This window comes from Marmota marmota, unplaced genomic scaffold, assembly GCF_001458135.2.
Source record: "Marmota marmota marmota unplaced genomic scaffold, marMar, whole genome shotgun sequence".
NCBI lineage: Eukaryota > Metazoa > Chordata > Mammalia > Rodentia > Sciuridae > Marmota > Marmota marmota.
The window spans coordinates 1,162,443-1,187,076 of NW_025999946.1; the positions used below are offsets into that span (position 1 = coordinate 1,162,443).

At 50.6% G+C, this 24,634-nt stretch overlaps 1 long non-coding RNA gene across 1 annotated transcript; it reads left to right on the forward strand.

The window, feature by feature from the left end:
- The first annotated feature begins 4,567 nt into the window (after nt 1-4,567).
- Nucleotides 4,568-21,144, forward strand: LOC125616470. Its single transcript, XR_007347096.1, has 4 exons — nt 4,568-7,450; nt 7,945-9,185; nt 17,497-17,639; nt 18,571-21,144. It is a non-coding gene; the product is annotated as an uncharacterized LOC125616470 (long non-coding RNA).
- Nucleotides 21,145-24,634: the final 3,490 nt, after the last annotated feature.

A 24,634-nucleotide genomic window follows, 5' to 3' on the forward strand; every position in this document is an offset into this window, starting at 1 on the left:
TTTTTTTTACTTCTCGGCAGACACAACATCTTTGTTTGTATGTGGTGCTAAGGATCGAACCCGGGCCGCATGCATGCCGGGCGAGCGCGCTACCACTTGAGCCACATCCCCAGCCCCTGGTTTCATGTTTTGTCTTTCTGTTGTTACTTTTGATGATTTCGCTGTCATTGCTTCCTAGTGGTGGTGGGGGTTTGGGGAGATGGAGTGCTTGTTATTCCCTGTTGGCCAAAAGTGAAGCTCGCCCCATGCTTTTGACAGGTGTATGAGGCAAGAATGACTGTCCGTTCTCCAGACTAGAGTCCTAAAGTCCAAAGTAGTGGAACAGCCTTGCCTGTCGCTTGAGCCACAGGCTCCAATTTCAGAGCCCCTTCTTCTGGAACAGACTCCTCAGGTAGGTTCCTGGCAGATCGTGCCAGGGCTTGCCAACCAAGTTAGGGCCTGCCCTGCTGGGAGGTGGCACGTCTTTGCACTTTTCACTGGGGCCTAGAGAGCTGGCACCATCCTGTACTGTTTGTGAGTTCCATCAGCCTCCGATCCTCTTATCAACACCGTATACAATAAGCATTTGTCTGACTCGAGGTTTTTGGCTCTCATGGACGGTTTCCCATCTGTCTCTTCTTCCTTCCCTCTGCCCCATTCCCTGACTCTCATTCTCACCTCCTGCCTCCCCCACCCCACCACACAGCAAGGCCACTCTCACTCACCCCAGACATGCGCAGGAGCACACACTCATCCTGCACTGAGCTCTTGGCTTCAGGGAGTGTTTGGAGTCTCTACCTGTCTCCTCATTGCTTTGCTTTCCGCTGCCCTTTGCTTCCACACCATGGCTCTTTTCTGAGCCTCTTCCTATCCTGGCATCCAGCACCAGCATTCTAATTCTGACTCTTGTCTTCCACTGTGACCTTGGATAAGGTACAAAACCCTCCAAGCTTTTAACTTTCTCTGAGCTGGAAATCTCCACCAGACTAGAGGCTTATCCCTGAACCTCTTCCTGCTGACCACTAGAGGTGACAAGCAGGAGAGACAAAACCAGAGGAAGTCCAGGTGAAGCAAATCTGGGTCCAGGTACCTGATTCCAGCCCCAGTGCTGCTCTCCTGTGCGAGTACTATCCTCCCTGAGCCTCTAGGTTCTGCTCTGTAAAGCAGGAACCGTTGTCCCTTCTCCACTAGCATGATGGATTGATCTCTGGGAAGAAATACAGCTCATGGGGTCCTGGCTGAATGTGCACATGTATGAGATGCTCAGGAAAGAGAGGGGACCCTCTGTGATCACAGACCCTAGGCTAAAGCCATCCATTAGCTCAATCTGCCAGCTATGAAGCACAGTGTAGGACAGTTATCAGCTATATAATTATTTCATCTTTCTGATCACCAAGGTAGTTCATGTTTACTTTAGAAAATTGGAAAGATATAACAGAGTATATTAAGGAAAATAAAAAGTGGTCCATAATCCCTCCGTATAAAGAGAGCCAATAAACTTTAGTTAATTTTCTTTCACACACAAGTACACATCTTTTGAAATTGCAGTTGCATGCTGCATAACAATGTTTTGGTCAATGACAGACCACATACATAGCAGTGGTCCGGTAAGATTACCTATTTCCTGGTGACATCAGCATCGTTGCCATCTTTGTTAGGTTCACTCTGTGATGGTCACACACAACTAAATAGCCCAACAATGCATTTCTCAGAATGACCCCATCAGTAAGCAATGCATGAAGGAAAACATACCGTAGGCATTTCTCATAAGCCATGTACACATACAGAAACAAAATTAAATTTTCATTATTTTCCTACCATTGAATTTCATTTTTCTCTTGAATCCCACTTTTCCTGAAAGCAGAAATTCTAATCCTGTCAATCCAGGTAACTTTGTTCCACTTCAATACTTCCTTTTCACATATAGGTGACAACTTAGCCAACTCAGAATTTTTCTCCATCTCACCTTTCCTGAAAGTCTGGTCTAAGTTGCTGGTGGTGGGGAGAGGGACTCTGGGCAGGGGTAGAGAAAAGGCACCTGGTCAGCTCTCCTGAACTGGTGTTCAGCCATGGCCATTGTGGTCCATGTCCCCCTCTATCCCAGATGCCTGGCCCACTGTTCATTCCCAGAAGCTTCCCCATCACGTCCAGAAGGCCCCCCACCACAGGCCACTATCTCATGGTGTAACCTTTCAAGCAAAATGCACCCTGCTCCAGGGACCAGGAAATTCAACTGCCCTCGGGTGCCACAGAGGCTGTGGGAGGCAGAGGAGCTGGATGGCATTCACAATGACAAGACACCAGTTACTGCTTAAGCAGGCCCATGGCTAGGTCCTGTTGTCAGTGCACCCACCTCGGTCCAGCTCCCTCTGTCCCTGACTACTTACTAATCATGATAACAAACACAGTGCTACATATCCAAGATGTCCTTGGACCCTTGTGTGTAATGTCTCATTTTATTATTACAACAACCCTATCAGGTAGGGAGTATTGTGACTCCTATATTATAAGAAAGGAAACCGAGACCCAGAGACTGGAGGCATCTCACCCAAATCACAAAGCTGGAAAGATGCAGAGCCAGGATCCCCTCCCTGCAAAGCAGCAGAACCCAGAGCTCACACTGTGATCATAACCCAGAAGTCACACATCTCTGTGCCACACCCCACAGGCATGCACGCGCGCACACGCGCACACACACACACACTGTGTGTGTGTGCATACATGCACCCGCCACACTCACGTCCTGGTTCCTCGCTCAAGACGTTCGCACTGAAGCGATCTTCCTCACCTTATACTTCCAGTGAGGCCCCTGGCAAGGATCAAATCCCAGAGATTCATTCATCCACCCCTGGTCTGACCATCCGGCATGAGACACGGGCTCTCCACCAGACCCAAGGGTGCTGTGGAGCAGCAACAGGCGAGGTCCTGCCCAGCAAACCGCACCTTGGAGAGGGGCCAGCCCGGGAGACGGATGAGGTTTCCCTTGGTACAGTGAAGCAGGGTGGTCACGGGGCCTCCCCCACAAAGCTGGGTTGGAGATGAGATCTGATGACATGTGGAAGTGTCAACTCTGTGCCTGCATGTGGCCCTGGGTAAATGTCAGCTCTTAGCAGCATTTTTAAATGTCACCACCCCTGTGACCCTGAGCAAAGGAGAAGGGCCACACTTCCCTAAAGAGGTCTGTCTGAAGGTAAGAACAGGAGGGCCAACAGAGAGTGGGTGCCCCCACCAATGAGATCCACCCAGGACGGCCACACCCCACCATCATGGGAGCCAACTGAGCTAAAGAGTCATTCTGTCACAGCACAGGAAATCTCACTGTCATATGCCAGCTCCTCCCCACTGCCTTGGAGGCCCTCGTTAGGAAGCAAATGGTCTCCAAAGGGTGGTCCAGCAAGTTGCTCAAATACATCATCACCGAGAAAAGTGGAACGTCCTCCTGACTCTCCCAGGAACATCTGCCTCGCACACACTAGGGCCATCCCAGCTCCTTCCAATTCTGAGCCTGCTCCGTCCACCTCGGTAAGACAGTCACAGGAGCAGAGCAAGGCATGGACGATACCAGAGGACCTAGGAGGACCTCCTGTGGGTTGGCGCAGGAATGGGCCTGCGGTCACCCCCTGCCTGGCTTCAAGCCAGCTCAGTCACATAGGGCCAAGTGACCTGGCAATTTCTCAAGCTCGCTGCTCCACCACTGTTTCAATCTTGTGTTCTGTATTTTTGTTTTGTTTTTCCCTTGCGTTGCTGGGGATGGAACCCAGGGCCTTGTACATGCTAAGCAAGGGCTCGATGAGTGAACTGCAGACCTACCCCACGGTCTCAATCTTAACTAAGAATCCTGATCCCCACTTCTCAGGGATGTGGGGCACATCTCACAGGAGATGAGGTTTGTGAAGTTCTGGACAGGTGGCCTTGACTCAGAGGTATCCCCTCCTGTCCCTGTGTCACATGAATCCAGAGGATGCCAATGGGAGCATTTCAAGTAGACTCCGCCCCCCCTGCGGGTTACTACCTGGGCACTGTTCCGCCCCACCCCACGCAGCTTGGGGCAGCTCTTCTCTGTGAGGACCATGCACCCATTTCACAGCTGTGCCAAGCAGAGAGAGATTGGCTGCTGGGTCTCTGCAGAGCCCCGAGAGGCAGGTCTTCCAGCTATTGCCGAGAAGCGTTCGACAGAATACCTGGAGTCCCGCCAGGCACTGAGACTGAGCCTGCTTGGCACCAGCCCCTGGGAAAGAAAACTGCAGAGTGCGGCTCTTTCCCAGAAACTGGAGACCAGGGGCTTCTGATAAGGCCAGTCTGTTTTCCCAAGCCTGCCAGTCAGTCTGAGAACACAGGCAGGCAGGGGGAGGCTGCTGTGTGCAGCACGACTCGGCAGGGAGAGCCCAGCTCACAGCCCCCGAGAGCCGAGCACTCGGGTGGTGGGGAGACAAGCCCATCTCCCGCACCCCCCAGTCTGACGCCGAGCAGTTTGGAGGCTGTGCACGGCTCTGCCCCTGGGGCATTGGCTAGGGCTCAACCAGGACAGGGGGCTCCACAGGGGAGGGGAAGCTGCCCCTGCCTGTCTGCAGGGCCAGTTCCCACACCGCGGCTTTGTCCTCAGAGTAACTGCTTAAGGAAATCTGGACACAGATCAGTGTCCTCGTTTGACACTCAAGGAAATGGAGACTCAGAGCAGAGAGGCAAATTGCTCAAGGTCACAGTCAATAACAAGGCGGAACTCGCCGTGCAGCCTCCTGCTTTACCCCATGGTGCTGTCCTTCTTCTGCAGTTTATCCACAAGGCCACTGAGAGCGTCACTGAAAGTGGCACACTGTGGAACGAATGTCCAAAATGGACTCAGAGGACCTAAGTGACCAACCTGGTTCTAGCATTAAGCAGCTGTGTGGTCCTGGGCAAGTTTATTTCCCTCTCGGGTCTGTGTAGGAAGAAATCTGGCCCCAACCATACAGATTGGGCTATGGCAGAGAGAAAAGAGGAGCCCAGGAACAGAAGAGGCCCAGCTGCAATCACTTAGGCTGGGTGCCGCTGCCTGGGTCAGACCAGCTGGGGTCCACAGCCAAGGAACAAGGAGAAGCTCCCCACTTCCTCAGTGCGGACAGCTGAGCCTCACCTTCCTAGGCATCACTCTGTCACCTGTAAGTGGACACAGTATTACTCAGAAGGTCATCATCATGATTAGAGGGGATGGATAAACTCAGGGAGGGAACCTAAGGGTGGCCTGGACTCCTGCAGACAGAATGGGGACCCAGAGGTGCACGGACTTTGTGCCCACAGAATGAAGGACCCAGGAGGGCATCACTTCATGCCCTCAGGGAGGGGACCCAAAGGTACACTGGCTCCACACTCATGAGCAGGGACCCAGAGGCGCTCCTTCTTCGCACTGATGGGATGCCCTGGCTTCCGTCAGACTGGCTGCAGGGAAGGGTAATTCGCAGAAGCAGCTCCGCGAGGAGCAGGATTGGAAACAGAGAACTTCAAAATCCCTCCATCAAACAGGCCTGTCCAACCGAAGCCCCTCCCCCAGCCCTCTGCAGCGCAAACCCATCTGGCAACCATCTAATGCAGCAGGAATGTTTGCAGGCGGCAGGCCCTGGCCTGGAAGCCGCCTCCCCTGTGGCATCCGGTGGCCAGGTGGGGGAGATCAAGGATGCTGTGAGGAGACCCAGCGGGGCCCTCCCTCTCCTCCCTAGGTGGAAATCAGGTCTGTTATTGCCCAGAATGTTTCTGGTATTTTGATACCGTGAGAGATCTTAAGGAAGAGACGAAGAGGGCTGTCAGGGATGCAGAGGCTCTGGGGTAGTAGGTGGAGCTAGGAAGTTCATTGGTCTCAGGCCGTGTCAATCATCACTGCTCTACAACGGTGAGGAGAGGAGACCCAGGAAGGAGAGCAGGCTCCTGGGAGGCATTGCAGGAAAGAGACAGGCTTCCAGGTGCCGGTGGGAAGGACAGAAAGGATGGAGGCAGACTCTGCAGAGAGGGTGTCACACCCCACCTGTCCCCCAGGACTCCCAGCTGCCGAAGAGCAGCTGGACACGATATTCCTAGCCTGCTCAGGGTGTGACATTAGTGCAGAAGCCTTTCCCCAAGTACAGGGGCAAACCAGAGAGCCAGCAAAGCCAGCCTAGAGCTGGCACTTCATGCACTTGGTGTCCAGGTCGGTGACTTTGACGTTATTCTTCCCTTCTCCGACCAGCTACAATCAATCCTTCAAGACCTACTGGACTTTTCTGCTGTGTCTTTGGAATCCATCCACTTTTCCTAGCCCCTTGCGCCCCCTCAGCCCACCTCCAGCCTCTCCAACCTGGGTGCTGCCCTCCCCTCCTGCCAGGTCTTCCTCTTTGTTTCCTCTGGACCCCCTGCAACTCATCTGTCTCTCCCCTCTTCCCTCCAGGGGCTCCTCTTGCTGGCCTCAGGATCCTCCAAGACGCAGCACTGCCGAGCACTGTAGGTGCTTCATAAAAATTTGTGGAATGAATGAAATGAAGGCGGGGAGGAGAGAGAGGAGAAGGGAGCAGAGATCCTTGCCCAAAGGACATAAATAAACTCAGGGGAAGAATGAAGCCTGGCTGTGAATCCAGAGGGAGCATCGGCACAGGCAGAGTATTTTGTCCCCCTGGTTTTAAGTCAGGTGATTAAAATCCTGCTGCAATAGGCTGGGCTTGGCCCTTGAAAGAGTCTGAGACCCAAACATAGAAAAGGGTTTCTCTGAGGTCACCGAGTCCCTCTCCTTCTCTATGCACCCTCTCTGCAGAGCCTAGATAGGCAGTTATGTCTCCTGTTCAGGAACCTTCCAGTGATAGGGCAGTCCCTATCCATCAGGACCACCCTGCTGAGTGACCTCTGCCTCCTAGGAGTTGCATGATCACAAAGAGGAGAATTAGGAACACGGGCCAAGTCCAGACAGGCTCAGGCTGCCCGGCACCTTCAGGTCTCCAGCTCCCCAGGGGTTTCCTCCCCAAGGAACCACTGGAATTCCTCTGTCAGGAAGCGGAACCTCCCTCCATCCACCCCCACCCCCATCCTGGCTGCTGATCTGGCCTCTCGCCAGGTGGTTAATACTGCTCCTTGTGTTTGGAGCAAAGAACTAAACACAGATCTCCCAGGAGCTTAGAGGGAAGCTGGCCAAACGTGGGGGAAGCTGATGAGGAGTATGAAAATGCCGGTCTCCGTGCCAGGGATGGACTCCATTAGCTGGAGAAGTGGGCATTCTCTAGAGCTGCCCCTGGGGCTGGGGGAAACACAGCTTAGGTAGGGATGGGGCTCGTCCTGTGTCCAATGCTCCAGCTTCTTGATTTTTCTACCCCACCTACAAGCTCCATCTGGAAAGAATTGAGAAGAGCCTGGGCTGTCCCCTGTTCCCATCCCATCTTCCGCCTGCGCCCCTGCAGGGAGCCCCTCTGCCCCACCCCACTCTCCCTCCCAATAAAGCAGACTCTCAGGAGAGACATCGGACCTCACTCCGACTGGGGTAAGTGGTTAATAACATCTAAATGCATCATCTTTCCACAGGGATTAGCATTGGCAGGATCCAGGATTTAAGGGAAAGCAGAAAAGCAATAATGGGGATTTCAGGCCCTGGCCAGCGGCTGGCAATGTGGGGAAGCCCTGGAAACTTCCCAATATCTTTAAGACCGTCCGGACATCATTAATAGCAGAGACACCAGCTTGTATTTTTCTGGCTTTGCGACTCGCTTTGTGGACATGTCCCTGATCCTCTCTGACCCAATTCCCTTGTCTGTACAATGGGGGTAACACTTCCACTCTCATTAAGTTGTTGTGAAAGTCAAATGCAGTAAGGAGGTCAGGCCCTGGACACAGAGCGGGCACTCCAGTGCCATTTCTTTCCTTCCTTCTTTGATGTGCCAGGAATTTTCCAAGGAGGAGTGGACAGAGTGGGGATCGGGGTGAGATGTAGGTAAAGGCATCATATATGTGCACTTGAACCTTGGTTGTTTCCCACAGCCAATGACCTTGAAGCTGTCTCAAACCTGCTCCTCTGCATTTTGCCCCCAGGATATCCTGCAACTTGGAGAAATCATCTCAGAGGGGACCTTATAACGGAGACCTTGTGGTTCCCAACTTCCACGTCCTTAGAAATCGTAAACCCTCTGCAATCATCTCCAGAGACAGGGACGTGATCAGCAGCCACTGTCTTCTTTCATTCAGGTGGCACTCAGTCCAATGTTCTGTTGGTCTGTAGCCACCACGAAGCTCAGTAGCTTAAAGCAAACATTATCATCACCTCTTATGTTGCTGTGGGTTGACTGGACTTCATGGACAGCTCATGCTCCACGTTTCCACATGGGACTGTAGTCAGAGGTCCACTGGGATGACAGAGGGGCTGGTCATTCAAAGGTTTGACTGGTCTGGACCTCACAGATGGTTCACTCATGTTTCTGGGCTGTCCACCAGAACAACTACACATAGTCTCTCCATGGGGCTTGCCCATCTCCTAACATGGTGGCTGGTTTCCCAAGACAGAACCCAAGGGTCCCAGGCTGAAGCTGCAGGGCTTCTTAGGGACCAACCTTGGGAGTCTCTGAGCATCAGTTCCACCCATTCCATTAGTCAAACAGACCCAAGCCCAGCCCAGGTTCAAGGTGATGGAGATAGGAGCTCACCTCTTTTTGTTGTTGTTGTTCTAATTAATTAATCATGATAGCACAATGCAGTTCAATTCCTTGTACACAAATAGGGTACAGCTTTTTGATTAGAAAGATGGAGGAACTCATCTCTTAACTCGGGAGAGGCCGAGTCACCCTGCAGAAGAGCGTGTGGCAAGAAACCGCCCGGTAGTCATCTCTGGAAGCTTCATCTTCCATATGCAGCACCTGGTCTTCCCAGGTAAAAGAACTGTGCTAATCTCAGGGGTGGGGGACAAGCACTGTCCCAGGAGTCAAACCAGCCCCGGACTTTCCTGTTCCACCCTGGAACCACCCGGCTGTCACCTACACTGACAAAGTTGCTGCTAAGTCCCCAAGGCTGCTAGGAGCTCCCCACATGCTTTAAGGAGCATTCTAAGGACAGCAGGAGATCACCCGCTGCTTTGTTCTGCTCTAACAAGCCTCTGCCAAGCACTGGCTCACTCATCCATCCACCAACCATTCGCCCAGGGCCCGCTTGGGCCATCCCAGAGAGAAACCCACACAGCAGGAGATGCAGCGCTCCATGGAAGACGCAGACAGTCACAGAACACTGCACAGGTCAGTGGACCCCGGGGGGATGGGGTCGATGTGGGTGCAGGCAGGGGAGGGGCTGGCTTTGATTAGGGAAGTGGAAACAGGGAGAACTTCTCTACCTTCAAACCCAGATCAGAAGCTGCTCTCGAGGGATCCATGTAGGTGTCCAGGGAGGACAGGAGGGGAGAGTGTGGGAAGGCAGGGCAGGCCACCTGGGTGGCTAAGGTGGAAAGAAAAGCAGGCACAGGGTGCTGTCGGGAAACAAGGTAAAAAGCAGGGGTCGGAAGGCCATGCCACCTCTTGGACTTAAAACCAAGGGGAAACTTGGAAGCACTCTACCCCCCTCAAATCTCCGTTCTAGGAAGATCACTCAGGGTGCTGGGGACAGTGGCTTAGAAGGAAGCGACTCAAGAATAGCACGATGGTGCCTTTATTATTTTGTCATTGACTTATTAGATTCTAGACTCGGTCCCAGGCTCTTCCCATTCTTTGGCCTATTAAATATCAGGACAATAGCATAAGTGAGGGACTGTATATAGTTATCCTATTTTGCAGATGAGAACACCAAGGCACACAGAAAGGTGAGTTTCTTGTCCAGATTCACAAATCAAGGAGTAGTGACCCTGAAAACCCAATTGGGCAGGCTGGCCCCAGGGTGTGCCTGTCTCCCTATTTGGTGTGCCCTGCTGTGGCTGCAATTCAGGTGTCAGACACTCAGCAGGGTTCCCGGGCCCCGGCAGGGAGTCACTACATGTGAACACATGAGCGAAGGCCGGGTATGTGTGGAACACATTGCCAGCCCCACATCACTGGATTTACTAGCTTTCTTGCCCTGAAGCAACGTGAACATCCTCTCTTGCTGTTCTCTGTGGCCGCGCCCACCCCGTACCAGGGACACTGATTGAGAAATAAGGCACTGAACCGACTACAGACTGACAGGCGAGCCTCAGAGACCTATGCAGACAGATGCAGGAGCACTTTGTCCTGTCTGTCACAGCATCCAGGGACCCCAACCAAGCCTCTTGCTCCGTCACACCCCCACCTCCGTCCCCTCTGCACCCTGCTGAGAGCTCTAAGAGAAGCACCTGCCTGAAGCCCGACTTAGCATTCAGAACAAGGTGCCCTGCTGGAAGGCTGTTGGCGGCAGAGCAGGGAAGGCCCAGCTTTGGAGCACACAGGATCTGCCGGGAACCTCCTGAGGGGCTGGTACTGAGAGAAGCAAAACAGATGCTCAGTGGGGACAAGTTGCACTTCACAAGCAGTTAGCACAATCCCAGTCCCAGAGATCCAGAGAGAAGTGCTTGTTGGCATCAGGAACTGGAGAAACCCGACTGTCATCTCATTAAATCCTCAGTCACTGTCCCACTTGTCATATGGCTGTCTCTGGCTCCCTGTTCTCCTGCTTTCCTTTCAAGAGGTATCAGCATTGCCCAGTGCACCAGGGACAGGTCTCTTGATCCTTCAAGCTGCACCCAGAGCTTTGGTGTATCATCTTGTTCCCCTCTTCCTCCTGGCATTTAGGCCTCCCAAGAAGTAAGGGTAAGAGAAAGAGAAATAGTAGCCCCCCTTATTCAAAGTTTTGCCTCCCATGATTGCAGTTAAATATTGCCTCAAAATATTAAGTGAAATATTCCAGAAATAGCAATCATAAGTTATAAATTGTGCACCTTTTAGAGAAATATAATGAAATCTGTCCTCCTTCATCCTGCCTGGGGCATGAATCACCCTTTGTCCAGTGTATCCATGCTGTATATGCTACCCACCTCTTATTCATTTAGTAGCCTTCTTTGTTATCCGATTGACTGTGGATATATCACAATGTCCATGTTCAAGCAATCCTTATTTTACCTAATAATGGCCCCCAATGCACAGAAGTAGTGAAACTAGAAATTTGGATATGTAAATACGTAAAACAAAAGCCATACTGTGCTTCCTTTGAGGCGGTGGGGGGGGGGATTAACAGGGATTAAACCTAGAATTGCTTAACCACTGAGCCACATCCCCAGCCCTTTTAATTTTTATTTTATTTAGAGACAGGATCTCTCTAAATTGCTCAGGGGCTCACTAAATTGCTGAGGCTGACCTCAAACTTACAATCTTGCCACCTCAGCCTTCCGAGTTGCTGGGATTATGGCCATGCACCCCCACACCAGGCAAAGTGCTTTCTTTAAAAGAAAAAGTGAAATTTCTCAACTTAATGAGGAAAGAAAAAAAAAAATTATGCTGAGGTGACTAAGATCCATGGTAGGAATGAAGAGAAAAAAGTCTATAATCCATAATGTGTAGGTTTTGGTACAGTTTCAGGCATTCCCTGGGGGTCTTGGAATGTATCCCCCTTGGATAAGGGGAGACTGCTGTAATTAGCCCCACACCACAGGGCAGTATGTGGGGGAGCCCAGAAGGTGAGGGGACTTGGCTCCGCAAACATTTGGCAGAATCAGGATTTTAAGCCCAGACCCTGTGACTCCCTATCCAAGGCTCTCCCCTTTGCCCCCTTTCTTGTCATGTGTTCACCAGTTTCTCTTTGGGACCTTCATGGAGCACATTTATTATCAACCACTGGAGAGACACCATACTGGCTGAAGACCTCACTGAGGGCCAGACTCTGAGGTGACAGAGGAAGAGGTCCCTGTTGCAGGGGAGGGCCCCAGTGATGCCAGAGCAGCTCAGAGCTTCCTTCCTGCAGGCAACAGGAAGGAGGCGGGAGAGAGGAAGGTGAGGATGACCCTCCCCTCCGCGACCAGCCACTGGCCAACTGGACTTTTGCTAAGTATGGCTGAACAGAGGGTCTGGGAAACAGCCAATGGTTTATTCCTTCCCTCCTGGGGGAATTCTCTGCCTGGCCACTTATAGATTACTTCTTTGAAGTAAGTTCTGTATTTGCAAGAAAAGGAGGCTCTGGGAGAGAAGATAGATACAGGTTTCATAGCTGAGCTCATAAAAGCAAAGGAAAAATATTCAGAATTTCAAGGGATAAGTTCCAGAATCTTTCACAAAGATGCCTGTCGCCTAGTCAAATCCTACTCATGAATAAAATGCCACCAAGCAACTTCCACCAGACCTATAGAGCCTTCCACCTGCGTCATGTCAGTATGAGCGTGGGACACCATTTAGCTCCTGGTACCTGTCCTTGACCCCTGACTTGATGGGACTGGGGGAAGGTTTAGGTTGGATGCTCACAACCAATGAAAAGGCCAAGCGAGAATGACCATCCCACCAGGTGTGGTGGTGCAGGCCTGTAATCCCAGTGGCTCAGGAGACTGAGGTAGGAGGATCACGAGTTCAAAGCCAGCCTCAGCAAAACCAAGGCCCTAAGCAACTCAGTGAGACCCTGTCTTTAAATAAAATACAAAATAGGGCTGGGGATATGGCTCAGTGGTCGAGTGTCCCTGAGTTCAATCCCCAGTAACCCCCCACCAAAAAAATGACTCTCCCTACAGATTAGCAGAGCTCCTTCGGCCGCTACAGAAACTCAAGTGAACCAGCGTTCTCACAAAGAGGGCTCCAGCCGCAGGAACAGAGGGATCCAGGTACTCGACTGCCCTGGGATGCCCTCTCCACCTGCTATCGGCTTTTCTTTGACAGTTGACTTTATTCTTCCAGTTTTAGGTTCTTGGGAGGATGAAATACTGGTCCCAGGCATCTCTGGCTCAGATCTAAACAGATTAATACAAAACACGGTACAAAGCTCTTCTAGACCAGATCAAATGGCAACGATGCTGGGGAAGGGCTCTGAGTGGCCCGACTTAGAGCACAGGACCAGGATGGCGGTCCCCCAGGTCAGAACCAGGAGAAGGCAAGGGTGAGGGATGAGGGAAAGACCGTTGCCACCACCCTGCAGTTAGTGCCACCACATTGCAAGCTGCACCCTACAGAGGGTCAGAAATGAGGAAAGACCCTGAAGTGGAAAACGCTGCTTGGGTGCTAGCAGGCTGCACAGTGGGTGCCCACTTGGCAAAGAGGAAGCTACTTTCTCCCAGATGCTGGACCCGTCTGTAGGAATTATATATATGACTCCCCTCCTCCCCTAAGTGCCCCCAATTCTTTCTCCTTGTCCTCAGGCCAGCCAGTTGGGTTCCAAATCACGAAAGACAGTGGATTGCCATGGAAAGACAGATAGTTCTGGAAGCCAGGAGCCTTGTTTTTCTTTTCTGCCTCCAATAGGCTGTGTGACCTAGGATAGAAAAAAACACCTTCTCTGGATCCTATACACTTCCTTTAAAAACCAGTGGAGGTGGACTAGTGAGTGCCCAAGGCCCTGCTAATTCCTTCTGGAAGGTCAGGGTGTAGTAGTGGGCCTTCGTGACATTGCCACGTTTAACTTCTCCATATCCGTTCACCCTAGCCAGTTAACTTAGCCATGCCTCCCAACCCTTAGTCCTCACAAGCTCAGCCACCTACAAACCAGCCACAGGCAATGACATCAGTTGGCAATGATGAAAGGGAGAGGAATATCCTAGCCATACTCTACCCCAGCCCACCACATCCTCTGGATAGGAAGCATTGGAGCTCAGGGTAGCTACAGACCTGGCTGCTTAACATGAGGGCACGCTTCTCGCCCATCAAGGGTCCTTTGCCAGGGTGTGCAATGTCCTTGGGACATGCATCACATGGTGGCACCCCTGAGGTTGTTCTTGCTCCAAAGCATCTGCTGTGCAAACGATAGCATCAAGCCCCAAGGAAGGGAGGTGACTTGCCCAAGATCACGCGTGAGTCAATGTCTAGGGTTCCCAAGCCTTGGGTTTCCACGGTGGGTTACAACCAGTGCTACCTTTCACAGAGACATACACCTGGGAGCAGACCAGCCCTCCTGGGATGTGGCTCTCTCCTTGCTCTTGTCTTGCTCTCCCAAGCACCCCACTTCCCCCAGTCCAGATGAGCTCACTGCATACACCTCTGTTCCTATTGTCGCCCCTGCCTGGCCTGTCTTCCCCTGGAGCCTGCGCACACACAGGCTCACCCTACAGAACTCTGCTAACTCCTTGACCTTCAAGCCACCTTCCCTGGTGGCTGTTGCTCCCGTTAATCATTAATTCGGTCTCTCAGTGTTCCCTTATGACACGGCAACACACTTAGGATAAAAGCCAGGGTGCTTCTAGTGGCCCACCTGACCACCCAGCCTGGCCCCCACCTAGCCCTTCAGCTTCTCTCCCCCACTGGGGTCCTGCCTCTGCCCAGTCACACCAGCCTCCCTGTAGTCCCCAAATCCTTGCAGTACATTTTCTGCTGTCCTTCTCTGGCTCTCCACTCTGCTCACCCTGCCCTTTGTTCTATCCCCACGTTACCTCCTTAGAGAGCCCTTCCCCAACACCCCATTAAATCTGACTCAGTGCCCTTGAACTCTCTATCCTAAGGCCAATTCCAATTATTCCAAAGCCCTTGTGTTTGCTTGAAATCCATTAAGTGTTTGGTTAGCTGCTTAGCTGGTTGTCTGTCGTCTTCATGAGAATGCAAGTTCTACAAGGGCAAAAAACTCGGCGTGTCCGCAGCTGTTCCCCTCACTTCTGAAACAGTGTCTGGCCCATAGGGGGCCCTGTACAAATAAATCAATAAGTGAACAGTTGCAATGAAACGACATCTCAGAATTAGAAGGAGCTAGGATGCCCCTAGTGTGTGTGAGGCGGATCTTCTTCGTGGAGTCCCTGTCTGTGTAAACAATCTGAGTCAATCAAAATCAGGCTGTCAGCAGCATCCCATGATGTAATCACATGCCAACCTACAGAAAAAATACCTAATAATGAACAATCTGAAATGAAATGAAGGAAACAATTCTGCTGACAATAGTGTCAAAAAGAATCCTTAGGAATACATTTAGCAAAAGACGTGCAAGACTTATCCTCTGACAACTAAGAGGCAGTTGAAGGAAATCAAAGGTCTAAAAGAAATGATTTGGGAAGACATCATATGCTCATGGATCAGAAGACCTCATATTGTTAAGATGGAAATATTCCCAAATTGATCTACAGATTCAATGCAAATGCTATCAAAATTTCAGCTGGCTTTTTTTTTTTTTTTCAGAAATGGACAAGCTGGTCCTAAAATTCTAAATGAATTTCTAAATGAATTCAAGGGACCTAGAATAACCAAAGTTGGAGGACTTGCACTTCCTGATTTCAAAACTTACTTCCAAGTTACAGTAATCAAGACAGTGTGGTACTGGCATAAGAACAAACATGTAGATTAATTGAATCAAATTAAGAATCCAGAAATAAATCTTCACATTTACAGTCAATTCATCTTTGGCAATGGTGCCAAAGCAATTCAATGGGGAAATAATAGTCTTTGCAACAAGATGGTGCTGGGACAACATAGAAAAGAGTGAAGTTGGAGCCCCACATCACGCCATATGCAAAAATTACCAAAAGGTGGATCAAAACCCAAATATAAAAGCTAAAACTATAAAACTCTTAGAAGAAAATATGGGGTAAACTTTCGTGATCATGGATCGGACAATGGTTTCTTAGATGTCACCCCAAGTGTGCAAAGCAATAAAATTAAAAATTGAAAAATTGGACTTCCTTAAAATGCAAAACTTTTGTGCTTTAAAGAATATCATCAACAAAGTAAAAAGACAACCCAGTTAATAGGTGTAAAATATGCAAATCATACATTGGATAAGGGACTTGTATGTAGCATACATAAAGAACTCTTGTAACTCAATAATAAAATGACAAATATCCAACTTCTGATGGTCAAAGGATCTGAATGGACATAGCTCCAAGAAAGGCAGACAAAGGTCAACAAGCACATAATAAGATGCTTACTGTCATTATAGGAAAATATAAATCAAGATCATAGTGAGACATCATTTCACACCCACTAGTATAGCTAGAATCAAAAGGTCAAATAACAATAGGTGGGAAGGGTTTAGAAAAAAATCGAACCCTGATCCACTCCTGACAGAGGGAGAAAATGGTACTGTCGCTTTAGAAAACAGAGTCTGACAGTTCCTCAGATGATTAACATAGAGTTAACATCTGACCCAGCAATTCCACTCCTAGGTATATACTCAAGAGAAATGAAAATGGGTCTACATAAAAACACTACAGGAAATAAATCAGCAATATTATTCATTATAGCCAAAAGGTGGAAACAACCCAAAGTTCCATCAATAGACAGATGAATAAACAGAATGTGAAATTCCTGCAGTTGAACACTACCTGCCATAGAAAGTAATGGAGTGCTGATTCATGTTACTACAGGGGTGAACCACGAAAACATACTAAGTGAGAGAAATTGGTCACAAAAGATCAATATTGTATGATTCCATGCATCTAAAATGTCCACAACATGGAACTCAAGACTCAGATGAGAAAGCGTATAGATTCATATTTGCTTGGCCAGGGACATAGGTACATGGAGGTGGCTAAAGGGTACAGGATTTCTTTTGGGGTGATGGAAAATCCTAAAATTGATTTGGGTAATGGGCACAAGCTAGGCTTGTCCAGGACTAAGGACAAGAACATCCAGAGAGTTCTAGTCCATGCTGGCCAATCTCTTGTGGCCAATGCAATTGATTGCAGAGTCCACCTGGAGCCCATGTCAAGAAACACTGCAAAGGAGTGTCCACGCTCTAGCGGAAAGGGTACCAGACCTCCAGTAATGTCTGCTAGAGATAGGAAGTGCTGATACACAAACCAAGCATTTGCCAACTATGATTAGGTTCACCCATTCCCTGCACAAACAAAAAAAAAAGTAAACCCATTGGCGGAAGGGAATGGCCAGTGACTAGATTCCAGGGGGATGGGATGAAGTCTTGGCCTGACACCTGCAGCCCGCAGCAATCTGGCCATGCTTACCTCTCCAGCCTTGCTTCTCATCATGCCCTGTCCTTGTCCATGCTGTAGCCAGTGTGTTCCCGGAAGTACCTGGACCATGCAGTGTGGCCCAGTGTGGCAGCACTGAGGTTTTGACCCCATCCTGTGTCTCCCACCTTCCACAAACCTATCCTCATCAAAGCCCTCAACGGCCCCAGGAGAGGGGGGTGTTATCCCCACGGGAGGGATGACACCACCCAGGTGCTCAGAGGTGCCTGGCCCAGATCCACTCAGCAAAGCCAGGATTCCAAACCAGGCAAGGGGGCTTCAGTGCCTGTGCTCAACCCACAGCCCCAAGAGGTCTCCAAGGAAAGAAGGGCTTCTCTTGCCCTCCTCCAGTCCCAGCACGCACGAATAAAACTGATGCAGGAAAGAACACTTTAAGCAAAACCCATGAGGCTCCTCAAGGTCACATCACCCTTGATCCATAAGCTCCTGCACTTTACTCCATGACTTCATGGGTCACCATTCTATACCCACCCCCAGTGACTGTCCAGTTCTTTTTCTTTCTTGCATAGCTAATGATCTAGGGAGAACCCACTGATGTCATCATTTCTGCTTCTTCTCTGATCTCACGTTTGTCACCTCTCCGACGTCATGAGCGGGTCCTCTTGCAAGCCCAGTGGATGCTCTTTGAAGTCTCATCCAGGACTTCTCTGTGGTAAGACACCCAGGCCTTCCTCTACCTCCAAATTCACTCTCCCTATGACTCCTTAGCAAATGCTGTCTGTGGTCCAGTTTCCTCACCTGGCTCTTCCAGTTTCAGCACAGTGGAGGGCAGCTGTGCAGCTGTGTACCTGCTGCCACTTTCACAGCCAGTGCCCTGAAGGGAGTCCACCTCTGTGCCTTGGGGGGCCTCTAAGCCAGAACCCTTGGCTTGCATGATGGCAAGTGCAAAACATGGAGAGTTAATACTCCCAGGGACAACTGGCAACCAGATGGGAGATGGGAGCTACAGGTGAACAGCCATCTTTGGGAGGAAGAATTCTATGGTATGTTCTCCACAGTTCCCTAAAGAGTGCTGGTGGACTTAAGCCCCAGTGGCCATGCAGTGTGCACTCTTTCTTGACCTACCCTTCCTACCCTCTCCAGTTTTAGGGATCTACTTGCACTTACCCCAGTCCTTCGTAGGCTCTGCTCTGGGGTGCCCATCACCATCTCATTTTCCTTCCCTTCAACACATTCATTTCCCATCTCTTGGTAGACTGCTCCCCTGGCTGCCGCTCCTCCACCCAACCCTGCCTGTGCCCTTCCACCAACCCGCCTATGTCACACGGGTCCCTTCTTGTGTCCATGCAGCACTTCCCACCCACAGCACTGTTCCCTCTATTCCTTGACCACCTCTCCCATGAGCCCAACTGTCCCCCACAACAGCAGGATTGGGGTAGGATTTAGATCCTAAAGGCCACGACTTTCCACGCACGGAGCTGGTGGATCCACTGGGCTCAGCAGAGAGATGGGAACTGAGCTACTTTCTGCACCCACTTCCGTCCCAGCATTACGAGTTCTAGCTGAACTTGTAAACATCCGGGTCTCTTTAGGAGGTGGGAAGCAGGCAGGGAGCCAAGGAGAGCATCTGCCTTCTGTTCCAGGTCAGCACCGGAGACGTGCAGCTCCCCCGCTCACACACCTTCACGTGGGATTTACCAGACTATCAGAGGGAGGCCAACGGGCCAGCCAGACAGCATCCGTGACTTTTGAGGTCCAGGATGATCCGAGGACAGCCACGGGCCCAACAAAGTGCAATGACCTCCATCTAAGTCGAGGGGAAAAGCCCAACTCAGAGAACATCTGCCAACCCTCTCTACACCAGGCCCTGGGCTGGTTCCTGAAGGGAAAAGAACCTTCCCCAAGCAGGTCCCTGTCCTCAGGTGGGGCTCAATCTAGTGGGAATGTATACTTAATTCCAGTCCCTGACTTCTGGCGCCCAAGTTCTAATCAAGAAAAAGCACAGTCAATAAGAAGATTAGCTAACGTTTATTGAGGGCTTACTCAATATGCCAGGGTTTCCTGAGCATTGTGAAAGCATTAAATTATTTACTTACCACAGTAACCCTGGGTGGCATGCTGGGGCCGGCTCCTAGCCGCTCACGAGAGCCAGTTGTTAAATTTTCAGGAATTTTACAAGCAGGGTGTTAAATACAGCTGTTATTTTTAAAAAATTAAATTACATAAAGTCACAATTAAATAAATTATTGTAAAAAAAAAAAAAAGTAATAAATTCTCAGAGTTCATCGCTTCCCAATTATCTCACTGCCTGCTATTGTTCCCCGGGCTCCTGAGGCCGTCAGCATCAACCTCGTCTGCCTGGTTGGAAACACTACACAATGGTGGCCCCCCGAGCGTCTCTTCCAGGATCTGTGTCTGGTGACGTCATGGTGGAAACGGACAGAGGCGACAACCAGGGCTTGATTTCTGTGTTGTGGTTGGTTTTCCTAGACGCAAGAAAATACTTGTCATCCAATTCAACCAAGTCGATTCATGCCTTTGACAAACGAGCGACACTGTTTCCTCCGCCCCTGCTTCTTCATTTTTAAGTTACTCAAGGTAAACAAAAGTCCCAACCAACTTCCAGGCAAGAACTGCACCCAGAGAGCCTGCTACTAAACATTTACAACAGACATGCAGTGCCTCTTGGGTGGGCCTGATTCTACAGAGCAGAAATAGCCAGGTTAGAAAGAGCCACAGCAGGAGCCAAGCTCTGCATCCATACCCAGAGCATCTCGACTGCCCCCTTTCTCCCTGGTAATCCTGGACAAGCCCTCAGGGGGAGCTGGTTTCTGGCCTATTCCGTCTGCTCCCCACCCCAGACAAGAGGGGCTCAGGCCAGTCCCTGCAGGTGGGGCACAGGAGACAGACGGGGTAGATAGGGAGCCCAGGCGAGCAAGGAAGTGCTGAGAGGCCAGCAGGAAAATGACGCCAAATGGGGCAACATCAGGCCTGGTCCAAGGTGGCACTTTTCAGAAGACAGATTAGATTAGGTAAAGAAAAACGCAAAGCAGACAGTGTGGGCAGGGCTGCCCGAGATTCCCGCAGCAGAAGCCAAGGCCCTCAGTCACTCCTTAGGCCCTGCGGACTCGTGCCTGAGCAGGGAGATGGCTAAGACGCCAGCCTGGCTTGGAAACTCTCCTTGCACTACGAGACAGGCCACTGCAGCCTCCCAGAATGTGGCCTCACCAAGGAGCCCTTTGCAGCAGGCCCAAAGGTGGCCAAAGACCAGGAAGCAGATTCAGGGACACCTCAGAGGTAAGAAGAGTTGGCTCTGGGGGCTCATTTATATGGTGACAATAAAGTCCAACTTCCCCAAGTCTCTGAGGTCCTTCCCGCAGTGCTCAAGACCCTTCCCAGCCTCTCCCCACAAAGTGCCTCTGACAGTCCAGCCATAAGAAACCTCCCACTTCCCCAGACAAACAGGGCCCATTTCTCCCTCTGAAACCTTGCACAGGTTGGTGCTTCTGGCTGGGGAAGTCAGGGAAGGCTTTGCAGACCAGGTGATGTCTATGCCAGGTGCTGGAGAGGTGAGCAAAGTTGTAGGGGAAAGGCATCTAACAGCCCAGATCCCCCTCTTGCACGTGCACAGAGCGTTCATTGCAGCAACCTCTCGACTGTACTATCACAAGCCCCCATAATGGTGGAGGCACGGCCTCTCCGGCACCCAGTAGGAACTCCAGTCGATGTGCAGGCTGCATAGCTTGGGCAAGTTGCCCAGCATCGAGAAGTGCAGTCGTGCTAGCTGCGAGCCACATGCAACTGCTGATCCAGAACTATGTTTGACCTACAAAACTAGCAATTTCATATGTTCCAACCTAATAGCCTCTCTGTGACTCTGTAAATGGGGTTAATAGCAGTATCACTCTCCCTGGATTGTTGGGGAGATTAAATGAATTAACACCTGTGTGAACACCTGCGCTGCAGCCTGGCACGCAGCAAGCAGGTGATAACAATAGCCGACGTTGCGCAGCACCTACTATGTTCCGGCAGTGTCTGAGTGCACTGCCTGGGGAAACCACCGGCTCATCCAGCCATTGGCCGTAAGTCCTGCTCTTATCCCCACTTCCCAGAGGAGGAAGGGGAGCCACAGAGAGGCAAAACACTCGCCTGAATTTACACCGAAGGAAGGTGAAGAGCATGGATTTGAATTCAGCAATTTGTGTTGTCAAAAATGCGTGGATGAAGTGGTGCACGCCTGTAATCCCAGCAGCTCAGAAGGCTGAGGCAGGAGGATCATGAGTTCAAAGCCAGCCTCAGCAACTAAGTGAGGCCCTAAGCAACTCAGTGAGACCCTGTCTGTAAGTAAAATACATAAAAAAGAACTAGGAATGTGGCTCAGTGGTTAAGCACCTTAGTTCAATCTCTAGTACAAAAAAAAAGAAAGAAAGAAAGAAACCCACTACACTACACAGCTTCTCTGATAGGATCAAAGTGTGCTATTATTGCTCACCGCCACAGAGAGTGCCACTGGATGGGGGGGGGGTGTTAAGGTAAGGAGGGACTCCCTATAGGATTTGGGTTTGGGGAGCTTATGTAAATATAGGTGGGGCTGGGCTGGTGGAGGTCTGGAGAGGACCAGAGAAGTCACCAGCAGCCTGGGGCACTGGCTCAGGTGGGCAGGTACAGGGGGTTCATGGAGTTTACTCTGGGGCACTTGAAGGCCAGCACTTGGCAGATGGCTTGAGACCATCACCCGTCAGATGTGCAAGGCCGGGAGTCAGAAAGATGAACTGGACCCTGGAGCCTTCTGGGCACCTTTGCATCTATCTTTGTGTCTGACTGCAGTGACCTTTTGAAAATGATGAATTCTTATGTGCTTCCACCTTCAAAATCTCATACAATTCACTTTGGTCAACCCTAACTCAGAACCCACAGAGAACGGGATTCTGGGAGATATAAATCCCAGGTTTGGTCAAATCGACAGACCCCACAACATCCTGGATAGTGAGTCTGAGAATAGTGGCGCAGAGTGAACCCAGGGAGAGGAGGATGGGGTTCGTCCAGCATTCTTCCCATCTCCCCTTCTCTTGGCAACAGAAATCCACTATCCCACAGAAAAGCCATTCCTCAAGATGGCACTCAGGACCTGCCCCTCAGACACCCGCTTCCCAGCCCCTTCTCCAGCTGTGCCCTGCCACCCACTCCACTGGCCTTTGCCATCCTCAAACACTCAAAGCCCCTTCCTGAGACCAAACCTTGTTCCCTGAGCCAGAAATGTGCTTCCAGGGGACTTTCCTCCCCGCAGCATGGACCCTTTCTTGTCTGCCCATCCCTCCTGCCTCCTGCCTTGACTCTGTTTAAGTCTGGTGTCCACCCTGCTTCCCTGGGCAACCCAGTGACTCAGAAGCCGTTGATCTCGTCCTTCCTCCTAGCAAGTCTAAGCCCATGTAAAAGGGATCACCATGACGACTTACTGGACCAGAGGCGGGTTCTTCTCCAAAATTGCCCAATCCAATTATAATCCCCTCTTGGGCCAATGATACCGCTCTCTCTCACTAGACAAGAACAAGGACACCCCAAGTCCCCCCATGTTGCTGACCGCCATGCCATCTTTTGATGACACTGAAATCAAAACTGTGGATGGGGATGTGGACAGCAAAAAGGAGCCCAAGTCCCAAGTATCCTTACAGAACTGCCACATGAACCCTCCCTGAGACCTACATCCCTGTGTTTGAGATTTTTTTTTTTTTAATTGTTGTTGGGTCACTTGTAATTCTAAAAGCATCCCACAGCTAAACAGGCTTCTTGACTATGTACACTTCAACTTATTCCCTGCAAGTCCAGTACAAATGCCACCCCTTCTGGGAGTCCCTCCCCATAATCCACTGGGCCCTGAACCTCTATCTCTTTCAGCACTTGGGTCCACTCTTCATCCCAACCCCAGAGGTTTCACCTACCCTGTGAGTTGCTGAACTCTTTTAAAGCAAACCATCTCACCAAGACCAGGGCAAGGGAAGTATATGCATGGAATCTCATTCATTCCACATTTGTTCAGTAAATATTTTCTGAGTACCTCTAAGACAGTGAGTTCCAGGACAGGGTTGGCTTTGCACATACAGATGTGCAGGGTGGAGGGGGATTTGTGGCAGGAGAGGCTGCAGGGCAGGGGAGGGAGCCAGACACCAGCAGACTCGACTTGAACAAGAAGCTGGACTTGGCTCAGTGGAGGGAAGAAACTGACCTTGGGTTTGGGGCGGCTTGACCTTCTTCTGTGTTCTCCTGGTGGTGGTGGGTGCGGGGGAGTGGAGGGGCAGAGACTGGGAAGGCTTTGGACAGTTAGCAGAGGGCTGCTAACATCAGGATCTCTAGGACACATCTGAAAGACGCGGCACACGCCCCCTGGCTTTGAGAAAGGAGCAAGCACAGGGGAGTCGAGCATTCATTCATCCATTCATTCTGCTCCCACTGAGGAGTGCGTCCCAGGCACCAGGCACCATACTTGGTGCTTGGAATTAATAGCTGAACACAGAGTACACTGGACTTACTCTGGCTCAAGAGTCAGGAAGTCCTTTCCCCAAGCTCTGAGGTACCTACGTCCAAGGTGAAGACAGATGTATGGATCATTTGGGAGGTCACGAGTTCAACCCCAGGCATGAGCAGGCTAGGTGACATCTAGAGCAGGGAGCAGAGCGTCCCTTCAATTCCTGGAGAGTCTGCATTAAGTTTGTACCAGCCTGTCCCCTCCAACTGGTTCCTGTCTTCACCCTAAATCTGAACAGAGCCCCACCTTGTCCCCCTACCCAGCGCCCTTGCAGCTGTGAGCAACACCATTCACATAGGATGAGTCCCATAAATAGCTCACGGCTGGATGAATGGCAAATGCTTCCACATGGGCCATGTGTCACTCAGAACTCATGTTGCCATTGACAGAAACCCACCTCAAACTAGTTGAGGCAAAAAGGGGATTATATCCACGCAAAAGGGGTTGGAAAGCAAGAAGCAGAATGCAAAAGGGTTTGGAAAGCAAGAAGCAGCAGAGTCTCAGAACATCAGGGAACAGAATTGGATCAGAACCTCCACTCTCCATCTTACATCTCTACTTCATCCTCTCCCTGAAGGTCAACCCATGAGCATGTGCAAAGCATGGAGGATTTGCCAGGGAGAGGCCCAGCCTGGACACCACGCCCATCCCAGAGCCCATCATGATTGCCTGCGCTTGGTCACCTCTCTATCTGCAGACCAAGCCACCAAGACCAGAGAAGTGAAGTCCTATAAAAACATGGCGGCATCTTCCAGCCTAGTGGTGGGAGCAAATAGAGCAATGACTACTAAAGGAGGGAGAATGTTGAGAAAAAGAGGACTGTCCCAGATAAATCAAAGGGGTAGTTACGTAGTACAGATTAGAAGGCCAAATTCAGAAAGATAAGAAGACACTATTTGGAAAATGGACAGGAGATACAGAGATTTTGTGCTGCTGATGCCTATTATGTCACTCATGGCAGACATCACCTATTGATTACAGCAATCTTTTCCAGTGAGCTTGGACCCCAGGTTGACTCTTCAGCCTAGCACTCCAAGCATGGCCAATTGACTGGAGCTGACAAAGGAAGCAAATGAAATCCATTTGCAAACTATGGTATAACAGTAAAATAAAATAAAATACATGTGGTCTTTTTCTCTCATTCCTGGCACAGGGCTTCAAAAACTTTTAGAACTTCCTGAGTG